Source organism: Salmo salar, chromosome 20 (genome assembly GCF_965601325.2).
Source record: "Salmo salar chromosome 20, fSalSal1, whole genome shotgun sequence".
In the NCBI taxonomy this organism is placed as follows: domain Eukaryota; kingdom Metazoa; phylum Chordata; class Actinopteri; order Salmoniformes; family Salmonidae; genus Salmo; species Salmo salar.
The window spans coordinates 13,952,684-13,965,000 of NC_138310.1; the positions used below are offsets into that span (position 1 = coordinate 13,952,684).

General features: G+C 45.7%; 1 protein-coding gene across 1 annotated transcript in view; it reads left to right on the forward strand.

Annotated features, from left to right (window-relative positions):
- fam222aa (family with sequence similarity 222 member Aa) overlaps positions 1–12,317 on the forward strand; it is an 86,887-nt gene that overhangs the window by 43,371 nt on the left and 31,199 nt on the right. The gene's annotated exons all lie outside the window — the stretch shown is intronic.

Consider the following 12,317-nt stretch of genomic DNA (forward strand, 5'->3'; position numbering starts at 1 on the left):
AACTTGCAACATTGTATAAAATATTCTGGGACCTCAAGTTTCCTGCGCCATTAAGCTCCGGACAGACAGCCACAGCTGTCGGCTATTTGTGCAAGGTATAAGAAATAATCAGATAGGCCTATTTTATGACGTTTCCACCGGGTCAGAGCATGAAATTTTTTCTCCTTTCATGCTGAGTGGTTATAGAAAGGGAGAGCGCTGGAAATATTTTTCAAAGGAACTATTGTCATTCTCAGTGGAGGTCAAACAGACTTTGTTTACTTGCTGTTTGATTTAAATAAAAAAGTACTTTGAGAAGCTCCACGGTGATGGTGAGTTCAGTCAATCAGAAATAGTTTCAGATCCCCAAATGGGCACATTTACAAGCCTACATTTGCGTGCAGGCCAGGTAGCCTAGGCCTACTGTACTTCTATGCATAAACAGGTGCATGTCCTTACTCAAGATTGACAGGAGCGCTCCAAACAAAAGACAATGAATAAATTGACAACTCGACCAGTCGACTAAATAGGGTCAGCCCTACTTTTAATACATTTTGTTATGTTAGAAAGTGAGATTAAAATGGATTTAATTGTCCTTTTTTTGTCAATGATCTACACACAATATTCTAATGTCATACTGGAAGGGAAAATTATACAATTATGAAAAATAAAACATCTTGATTAGATAAGTATTCAACCTCTTTGGCAATGATTACAGCTATGAGAGTTTTTTGGTAAGTCTCTAAGAGCTTTGCATACCTGGATTGTACAATATTTGCCCATTTTATTCTTTAAAAAATTCAAGCTCTGTCAAGTTGGTTCTTGATCATCGCTAGACAGGCATTTTCAAGTCTTGCCATAGATTTTCAAGGAGCAAACTATAACTAGGCCACTCAGGAACATTTCAATATTGTCTTGGTAAGCAACTCCAGTGCATGTTTGTCATTTTCGTGCTGAATTTGTTTCCAGTGTCTGTTGGAAAGCAGACTGAACCAGATTTTTTTGTATCCCCAAAAAACTCCTTAGTCCATGCCGATGACAAGCATACCCATAACATGATGCAGCCGCTACCATGATTGAAAATATGAAGAGTGATACTCAGTGATATGTTGGATTTGCCCCAAACAATGCTTTGTATTCAGGACCAAAAGTTTATTTCTTTACCACATTTTTTGCAGTATTACTTTAGTGCCTTATTGCAAACAGGATTCTTTGTTTTGGAATAATTGTATACTGTACAGGCTTTCCTCTTTTCACTTTGTCATTTAGATTAGTATTGTGGAGTAACTTCAATGTTGTTGATCCATCCTCAGTTTTCTCCTATCACAGCCATTAAACTCTATAACTGTTTTAAAGTCACCATTGTCCTCATGGTGAAATCCCTGAGCGGTTTCCTTCCTCTCCAGCAGCTGAGTTGGGAAGGACGCCTGTATCTTTTTAATGAGTGGGCGTAGTGGTACACCATCCAAAGTGTAATTAATAACTTCACCATGCTCAAAGGGATAGTCAGTGTCTGCTTTTTTTTATTTTCGCCCATCTACCAATAGGTGCCCTGCTTTGCGAGACCTTGGATAACGTCCCTGGTCTTTGTGTACCTTACAGATAATTGTATGTCTGTGGTACAGAGATGGGGGTAGTCATTCAAAAATCATGTTAACCACTATTATTGCATGCAGAGTGAGTCTATGCCACTTATTATGTAACTTAAGCAAATTTTTACTCCACTTTGACATTATGGGATATTGTGTGTAGATCAGTGACACACAATCTCAATTTAATCCATTTTAAATTCACTCTGTAACACAACAAATGTGGAAAAAGTCAAGGCACTGTATTTGATGTGGTGTGCACTTACAGTAAAGTGAGACTTTGGGTTGCCATCTTGTGTTCCTCATTGTGAAGAGAGGGACTGTTTAACTGTGCTGACTGTGCAGTCCTGGCAACGCCGCGTTTGAACAGCGTTAGTGTTTAATGTGCCTCCCTTGCCCTGGGTGACCCTCGGGGACCCTCGGGGTGTGTAAACATTTACAGTGTCTGGCCCCTGCCTCTGCGGCCCGGTGGCCTGGCTGTAAAGCACCACAGCTGCTCTGTTTGAGCCCAGAACACAAGCCTCCAACTTCCCTCACATGAAACACTGAATGTCCATGGGAAGTTATGTAAAACGGGAGGGGAAAGAAACTAGTTTGGGCCAGCTAAGGATTAAGGAAAGCTGCCGTATTCCCGCTGGAAGGTGAATTTCTGCCTAAATTCCCTGAAGCCTCAGGATTAACCCTTTAGTGGAACAAAACTGTCCTGTTTGTGTGTGTCGGGATGGGGGATGGGGGGGGGGGGCTGTTACTCTTATAGGCCACTAAATACTCTGGGAACGTTCTATGTTTGCGTGGCAGTCCTAGTACCAAGCCGATTAAAGGGGAAGTAGAGAAGGAGCACACTAACCTAGCAGTTTCTACCTCAGCTTAGGGAAGCTTAAAGGAACTATTGTACATGTAACAATTTCACCTGCTAATAGCCCTACTTTTCAATAGCATATCACTAGTAGTAAAGGAAACATACTTTTCTGACTTCCGCATGCCACAATAAAATAGCTTTATTGGTCTGGCCAGCTTGTGTACACCTTTCACTGTTGCATGATTGATTCTTGTTGACAACTTGTAACAGATGTTTTTTTAAAGTACGATAAGGTTGTAAAGTGATACTCAGCTTTCTCCATTTTTTAATTTTTTTTTAAAACACAAATATTATGGCTAAAAGGTTACATGTTACTCCTTTAATGGGGATAGCAGTGCCTGCTCCCCTTTCTCGCTCTACCCAGCTCCCAATTGAAAGGCTGTCGACGCCCCTGATTGGCTGTAGGGCAAGAAATGAAATACTAACCTGGGTCTGACAGGCCAATTAGCTTTCAACAATGTCCTTCCCCTGTTTGCGTCAATTATCAAAGGGGAGCGGTAAAGAGAGGACCGGGTTGTTCAGACCTACGTGTGTGTTTCCTGGTTCCATGAGTATGGAGCAGACCTATAGTGGAGTGAAGCCCGTCCAGTTGAGTGAATGAGAAAGTGATTAAGAGGGGAGAAATGGAGAGTGCGAGGACAAAAGAGGTCGGCCTCGAATGGCCATCTTAATCGATTCCTTCCAATTTGGACAGGATTAGCCCACTTCCTCCCCGGCCTCTTATTGAAGCAGCCAGTGGGAGTCGGAGTTGGAATCAATAGATAAAAAGAACAGTTTCTCCTTGTCCCCTCTTTCTCTGTCTCTCTCTGTCTCTCTCTGTCTCTCTCTGTCTCTCTCTGTCTCTCTCTCCACCTGTTCAATCCGTTGATTGAAAGATTACCACCGTGGCCGCATTGAGGTTTATAATGAGTGTATTTGAGAAGACTGGCCTCCTTTCTGTCTCGGTGGAGGTGAGCCTGTGTGTTGGATTTCAGAATTGTACTGTACTCTATAGCCCTTGCCCCCTCAATGAGAGAGGGGATTGTTCAGCCAGGCTCAAAAGGGGTTCGGAGAGGCAGATGTCGGCTTTGGCCGGGGGAACGTGGGCACACACTGAGCTCCCTCATGCAAAGCTAGGTCATCGTCGATCGATCAGCCTTGGCCCAGTTAGAGATGAGGGACGAGGAGGGGGCGTTGTGGGGTAAGTTGACCCGGGCTCTCAGTAGAACGCTGCTGCCCGTCTCTGCCTGCCTGAACGATTCCAACCGCTCACAGAGAGAAAGGGTGTGAGGGAAATTATTACCTGGCAGTGACAGGAGAGAGGAGCTGCTCTCCCATTTGCATCTTCTGTCCTTTGCACAAAAGTAGTGAGGAGGGTGGGTGGATGCTTAGGAGGCGGTGGTGGGTAGGGGGGTGAGAGGGTGAGGAGTGGGGCAGCAGGGGTATTAGAACCCCCCTGCATGTAAATGCCGAGGGGCTGCACAGTTCATTGACGTGACTCCCATTAAAAATACCTCATACCCTCAATAAAAAAGGACTTAACTGGCAGGAAGCATTCAGATCGGCTTGCCAGACAATCAATTTCCCCTGAGCGCACCGAGCTTAACGGGAGAAACGGGAGGCGGGGAGGAAGGGGGGGGAAAGCCCTTAAAAAATATCAGTGTGTAGGTAATATCACTGAGGAAGCCAAGCCAGGAAAAAGCCATATTACAACCTATGTGTTTTGATAATTGCGTTGTTTGCAATATAACCTATAAGTTCATATCCTTTGCCACGGTTATATATAGGCCTAAGGCTGAGACAATAAGAAGACACAGTGGCAAAATAAATTCAACCATACCTTTGTTTATAACAAAACCAGAGAGCAACATCTGTCCGGTGAAGTCCACAAACAAGCACTTACAGTTGAAGTAGGAAGTTTACATACACTTAGGTAGGAGTAATTTAAACTTGTTTTTCAACCACTCCACTAATTTCTTGTTAACAAACTGTGGTTTTGGCAAGTCGGTTAGGACATCTATTTTATTTACTTTCTAAGTAATTTTTCCAACAATTGTTTACAGACAGATTATTTCACTTATAATTCACTGTATCACAATTCCAGTGGGTCAGAAGTTTACATACGCTAAGTTGACTGTGCCTTTAAACAGCTTGGAAAATTCCAGAAAATGATATCATGGCTTCTGATTGACTCAAACTATGTCAATTAGCCTATTGGAGGTGTACCTGTGGATGTATTTCAAGGTCTACCTTCAAACTTAGTGCCTCTTTGCTTGACATCATGGGAAAATCAAAAGAAATCAGCCAAGATCTCAGAAAAAAAACTGAAGGCCTCCACAAGTCTGGTTCATCCTTGGGAGCAATTTCCAAATTCCTGAAGGTACCATGTTCATCTGTACAAACAATAGTACAGAAACATAAACACCATGGGACCACGGAGCCGTCATAACGCTCAGGAAGGAGACGCGTTCTGTCTCCTAGAGATGAACGTACTTTGGTGCGAAAAGTGCAAATCAATCCCAGAACATCAGCAAAGGACCTTGTGAAGATGCTGGAGGAAACGGGTACACAAGTATCTATATCCACAGTAAAACGAGTCCTATATCGACATAACCTGAAAGGCCACTCTGCAAGGAAGAAGCCACTGCTCCAAAACCGCCATAAAAGAAACCGTCTACGGTTTGCAACTGCATATGCGGACAAAGATCGTACTTTTTCGAGAAATGTCCTCTGGTCTGATGAAACAAAAATAGAACTGTTTGGCCATAATGACCATTGTTATGTTTGGAGGAAAAAGGGGGAGGCTTGCAAGCTGAAGAACACCATCCCAATCATGAACCACGGTGGTGGCAGCATCATGTTGTGTGGGTGCTTTGCTGCAGGAGGGACTGGTGCACTTCACAACATAGATGGCATCATGAGGAAGTAAAATGATGTGGATATATTGAAGCAACATCTCAAGACCTCAGTCAGGAAGTTAAAGCTTGGTCGCAAATGGGTCTTCCAAATGGACAATGACCCCAAGCATACTTCCAAAGTTGTGGCAAAATGGCTTAAGGACAACAAAGTCAAGGTATTGGAGTGGCCATCACAAAGTCCTGACTTCAATCCTATAGAAAATGTGTGGGCTGAACTGAAAAAGCGTGTGCGAGCAAGGAGGCCTACAAACCTGACTCAGTTACACCAGCTTTGTCAGGAGGAATGGGCCAAAATTCACCCAACTTATTGTGGGAAGCTTGTGGAAGGCTACCCGAAACGTTTGACCCAAGTAAAGGCAATGCTACCAAATACTAATTGAGTGTACAGTATGTAGACTTTTGACCCACTGGGAATGTGATGAAAGAAATTAAAGCTGAAATAAATCATTCTCTCTACTATTATTCTGACATTTCACATTCTTAAAATAAAGTAGTGATCCTAACTGACCTAAGACAGGGAGTTTTTACTAGGATTAAACGTCAGGAATTGTGAAACTGAGTTTATATGTATTTGGCTAAGGTGTATGTAAACTTCCGACTTCAACTGTACATGACCTACTACAGTACGGTCAAGCAAGTTAATGTTTCAGACATTTTCAGACTACTAAACAACTATTGATTTAGAACCACGGAGATTTACCGCAAGTCGTAAAGAAAACAGGAGCTGCCTCCACTATTCCAGCACTATTTCAACTTCAACATTTCATCATCAAATCACCTATACATTGACAACTCAGATACTTTTGGTCATGTAGTGTATGTGGACACCTACTCGTCGCACATCTCGTTCCAAAATCATGGGTATTAATATGGACCACTTTGCTGCTATAACAGCCTCCACTCTTCTGGGAATGCTTCCACTAGATGTTGGAGTATTGCTGCAGGGACTTGCTTCCATTCAGCCACGAGCATTAGTGAGGTCGGGCAGTGATGTTGGGTGATTAGGCCTGGCTAGCAGTCAGCGTTCCAATTCATCCCAAAGGTGTTCGATGGGGTTGAGGTCAGGGCTCTGTGCCGGCCAGTCAAGTTTTTCCACACCGATCTCGACAAACCATTTCTGTATGCACCTCGCTTTGTGCATGGGGGCATTGTCATGTTGAAACAGAAAAGGGCCTTCCCCAAACTGAATCGTCTACAATGTAATTGTATGCTGTTGCGTTAAGATATCCTAGCCCGAACCATGAAAACAGCCCCACACCATTATTCGACGAACAGTTCTTGTACCAACGTTGCTTCCAGAGGCAGTTTGGGACTCGGTAGTAAGTGTTGCAACCGAGGACAGACAATTTGTACACGCTACGAGCTTCAGCACTCGGCGGTCCAGGTTCTGTGAGCTTGTGTGGCCTAACACTTCGTGGCTGAGCCGTTGTTGATCCTAGACGTTTCCATATCATAATAATAGCACTTACAGTTTACTGGGGCAGCTCTAGCAGGGCAGATATTTGACGAACTGACTTGTTGGAAAGGTGGCATCCTATGACGGTGCCATGTTGAAAGTCACTGAGCTCTTCAGTAAGACCATTCTACTGCCAATGTTTGTCTCTATGGAGATTGGGTGGCTGTGTGCTCGATTGTATACACCTGTCAGCAATGGGTGTGGCTGAAATAGCCGATTCCACTAATTTGAAGGGATGTCCACATACTTTTGTATATATCGTGTACCAAAAACAATTTAGGTGTGTGTGATTGAGTAGGGGAAAAAAACATGTTGACTTTCCCAGAAATGCCATCCTCCTCTCTTTCATGACTCTGTCATATAGTACACACTTTTAGCTTTTGTTGTCCTATGCTACCTGGCTAAAATGCTTGCTCGCTAGCCTATCTTATTTTGCTAACTAGCCTAACATTTTTTTTTGGTGAGCCAGGGCCATTCACAGTTGAGCTCACTCACTTTAGCTCAATGCTGATCGGCTATTATTGTAAAAAATAAATCTCAAGGGAAGCCAAGTGGTCGCTGGCTTCCCCTGCATTCAATGCTATGGGCCGCAACAATGTAATACTCTTTTTGACCAGACAGCATCAGATGGATGGCCTACACATACAGAGACAGAGGGGCGCTGTTTCTCTCCCTCGGATGCTGTCTCCGGTGAGATATACATTTAGCCTCTTGCGAATTGAAGGAAAGTTGTGAAACACAGAGACGAAAGAAACGTTAAAAAAATATATATTATTGACGATTTTTATTTATTTAATTTTTTTAGGGGGGGAGGCCTTTGCTTCCCTTGGCATCGTTGAATACAGGCCACTGCTCACTGGGTGAATATTTTTATCTTTCTGGCTGTGGAATTAGAAGGGGTGTGGAGGCATTACTTAAATTATAAATCATAGGCACTTGCTTTCAGCATCCCCAAATTCCCAGAGTATGTGGCTGCACTCTCCCTGCGTCAGGCCCTGTCATTTTTTATTAAATCTCCTTTTGTAGGTGACATTTGTAGCGTCCACCCCCCCCCCCCCCCCCAACATGCCTGTCTGCAGCTGATGTATACGCTGCCATAGATGGAGGCAGGGGAGGAGACGGCGGTGGAGCCAGGGTCTCGTCAAGCAGTTCCCCAGAGAGGGGAAGCCCAGTCAGAGGAGAGCGAGGGAAGGCCCTGGGCCTTTCGGGGAGAAGGATGCCACTGACCTCAGTCCCCTGGCACCCAGGCCTGTTCCTCTCACTTCCTCAGCCTTCAGCCCCCTACCCCTGTGGAACTGGCCTCTCCCTAGATAGGGAGGTGTGGACAGAGAAGGGTTTTGAGGTTTGAGTTAGTAGCTCTGAGAGGGCTGGGCAGGAGGGACCACAGCACAGCAGCAGCCCTTCCATACCACCTCTTTCTAGTCTCAGACAGAAGCCACTGTACTGTACTCCCTACAGCATTTCACCTACATGATTTCAGTCTTCAATTTGACAAGAATGTAAGAATGTGTCCAGGCCATTTTATTCTCTAACGTCATTTATTTTCTTGTATGGTGGGTTTAATGTTGGCAAGATAAGCGGGAGTGACGATGACGCTCATGGCTATCCATATGGTGTGTTTGTGACAGGCCTGTCAGAATGGGTTCTGTACGTTGGTGGGTTCTTCTTCTCCCCGGTCGGACCGCCGTAGGTCCTTCCCTCGTTAGACCGCACATGTCACAGCCGCTCCGGTGTCTGCCCCGTGATTGGATCAGACCTCTCGGGCTCTGTCCTGTGATTGGATCAGACTTCAGGTTCAATCTGTGTCTCCCTGTCATGCCTCCAGCCAACAGCAGGCCCTGGCTCTAAACCCAATGTCCAGAAGGCATGCTGACATCATCATCCAGCAGGCCTTGGAAGCCAATCGGGGAGGTGCATGGAGAATGAGTAGAACAGGAAATAAAAGAATGGGAATGTCAGTTCTAGTCATTCTTTTTCTATGCTGATATTCTATGGGCCCTGGTCAAACAGTAGTGTAGTATATAGACACAGCCTATGTTCCAGATAATGACTCTCTCTTTCTCTTTCTTTCTCTCTCTTTCTTTTGAGCCAGAGGTAGACATGACAGTAGAATTACCCTTCCATATCCAATTTGAGTACTGTACCTCCACGACCTGTTAAGTGGGGAGAGAAAGGGAAAGGTTTTCTGTAGAATATTTAAATGTGGTCACGAGTGGCAGCAGAAATAACAACCTTTTCCCTGATTGCCTTTGAGCCCAGAGGGAGAGAGGATTGGAGTGGAAATATAAAGAGGAGGAGAGAGAAAGGGTGGGTATAAGAGAGGGAGAGAAGCAGCGGTGGACCCGGGGAGAATCTGCATGCACTTGACCTTTCCCCACTGATTGAACTGCCTCTTTTCCATCCCCTGTTTGGGATTCCACACTCTCACTGCACATGGCCAGCCTGCCTCTGTCATTATTCCGCTTTAGCCAGAGAACAGAGAGAGAAGTCAGAAGGATTTTTTTTCAAAATGAGAGGTGATTGACAGCCAAGCGTTCCATGCTCCACCCCCTGCCCCCACTCCCTGATATACACTCTTCTCAGTATCCCTAACATGCTGACCAGACCGGACACGTCGCGTGTGTCGCATAATACATTTAGAAATCCATGTTATTCAATTATTGCACCCACACTGCTCGCGTGCGCCAACGAGCGTCTGCGATGCCAAGGGCTAAAATAGAAGTCCTTTCTATTTCTGACGCAGATCGCGCTGAAAGTCCTGCCTCTCCAATCTCCTCATTGGTTTATAGAAGCAGGTACCCACGTGTAATCTCCTCATTGGTTATACCCACGTGGGTGATTGAAAGTCGAACTGTGTTGCCGGTCGTCGTGGTAATACTATGAAAGTTTAGATGCCAATCACCATGTAAGTTCAAAGATGAAAAAGCCTGGAAGGAGGAGAGATGACTAGAAACCATTCGGTTGGCCGTTTTATGTGTGGATTAATTGGTGGAGTAGAGGACCTTGTGCATTTCAGGTAAAATAACTCAGTGTTTATATCCCAGGACAAATTAGCTAGCAGCAGCAAGCTAGCTAAATGGGACAAATTAGCTAGCAAGTGCTAGATTGCCATACATGTTTAATGCTTTTCGACCTGTCCCCAAATGAATGTCATTGGTTCAGAGTTTGTTTTGATATCTTAACCTGCATGTCGTGATCGCGTTTGGTGTAGGTGGACAAAATAAATGTATGCACTATAGCGCACGCACGCAGTTTGGGTTCCGTGTTAGTGTATCTCTACAACAGCCACCCACATAAAAAAAATATGTTTTAGAATTCACCAATTTGTTTTCATGAGGTAACAACTTTACCTACACTTGATTGAGCTTGCTTGGCACCATGGAACCAATGGAATAGTCCCAAAAGTTCAAACCCGCCCTAATTTGGCACTAAAGGAAGGCGTAAAAAAAAAAAAAAAAGAAAACGGACTATTTGAACCCAGGTCTAAGCATGGTTTTGAGGACAGGCACAGTCTGAGCAAACAGTACAAGCACCAGCAGCCTGTCTCATGCTCACTGGCACTCTGTTGTGCCAGGATGGTGGAGGGCATCTCAGCGCTGGCACTCAGATGATCATTTCCGGCGGGCCGCATCCCACAGTGCCATGCCTCTTTGCTCTGCCCTCTGCCGTCTGTTAATGGGGCAAGGAGGTGGCGTGTGGGTGGGGGTGTGGAGTATTGTTACTGCATAGTGCTGTTAGGCTCTGGGAGGCAGGCCATCGCTCTAGTTTTGACCACAGTGGGACTTGGTTTAGAAACATACTGTAGTCTCCCGTTCCAAGCCACACCCCCTCCCAGCTAGCTGGCATTTGGGCATCACAGGTGCATGACAGTGGCACCATATTACTAGTAGGGGAAGGAGTGTCCACGGCCCCTGCTGTCCCACAGGAAATGACATGGTAGCCCCCGCCATCTCCTGAGCTGAGCCCTAGGATGCTGCGGAGGTGTTGCACATTGGTATCATGGGGGCTGTGAGATTCTGTTGTCACTGCCAAGATTAGGACACTTTCTTCATAAACAATGTCGTAATGCTCTTACTAACGACACCATCTTTCAGATGGATAATTGTACAGTTGCTGTTCATGTCCAGCACTGCCTATGGTGACTGAGACAGTTTTCCCTTGGCCTCTGTCCAATCAGTCCAGTTAAGGATGACTGAAAGGGATGGACTGAGAAGCTGGAGAGGGATGGACTGAGAAGCTGGAGAGGGATGGACTGAGAAGCTGGAGAGGGTTGGACTGAGAAGCTGGAGAGGGTTGGACTGAGAAGCTGGAGAGGGTTGGACTGAGAAGCTGGAGAGGGTTGGACTGAGAAGCTGGAGAGGGTTGGACTGAGAAGCTGGAGAGGGTTGGACTGAGAAGCTGGAGAGGGTTGGACTGAGAAGGGAGGAGAGGGATGGAGAGAGAGGAGAGGGATGGACTGTGAAAACACTTGAGCGAACGTTAAAGAACCTTTTACTTGAATTAGTGTGGCCCATCTTAACTGTTGTATACGCGTGTACGTATGTGCGTGCGCGTGTGTACATTTGTTTATTCCATGTGTAACTCTGTGTTGTTTGTGTCGCACTGCTTTGCTCTAACTGGGCCAGGTTGTAAATGAGAACTTGTTCTCAACTGGCCTACCTGGTTAAATAAAGGCTAAATAAAATAAAAACTGTGTCAGAGGATCGGCCATCCAAGCTACAGACCTAGAGCAGTGTTCAGTAACTGTCAGATGTGTGACATGGATGGTGTGTTCTTGCTGACCCTGACTGTCACCTCTGCTCTGGGGGTCCCTGAGGGCGAAAAGGAATCATTCAAACCACACATCCAAATGAGATTCCTTACTCGTATATCCAGACCACAGTATCCATCCATATTGGACAGTGATTTGAGTCAATGGAGGGTGTTTCTTTTCTGAATTAGCTGTAATCGTTACTGCGGCTTTTTATCTGTCGGTCTGTTTTGGCTCTTCCCCCTTTTTCTCTCTCTATCGCTCTCCTAAATCTTTGGCCTTTATCTTTCCCCTTTTCGCTCCCTTCCTCGCTCCCTCCCTCCCTCTAGCTCCCTCTCCTTCTCCCTGTCTCTCTCGCTCTCTCTCTCTCTCTCTCTCTCTCTCTTCCTTCCCTGGCTGCTGGTGTAGTGCAGACAGCGGAGGGCCTTGTTGTCTGTGCAGTGTTAAATATTAATTGGGAATCAGTGGAGGACTTGTCTCCTAAATGATAGAACAGAAGGGCCCGGGCTTTTGCCTCAGGCAGCCTGCGGGCGCCTCTCTTCTCCCATTTGCGTGCAGGCCCGCGAACCAGCGCTTCCTCTAGTCTGACAGCCAGGCCTCCCCCCCATCTCCCTCCCTCTCTCCCTCTCCCACCCTCTGCTGCTCCGTTCAGCTCTGCCTCTTCTCTTACCTCTGTCTCTGTGTGCTCCTACAATCTCCGGTCCTCAGGTCCCGATCTCAAACTCTGAGTTTGGCTGTGTATGTGGAGGAAGTGTGTGCGCGTGCTGCCGCCAGCTCTCGGCCTTTT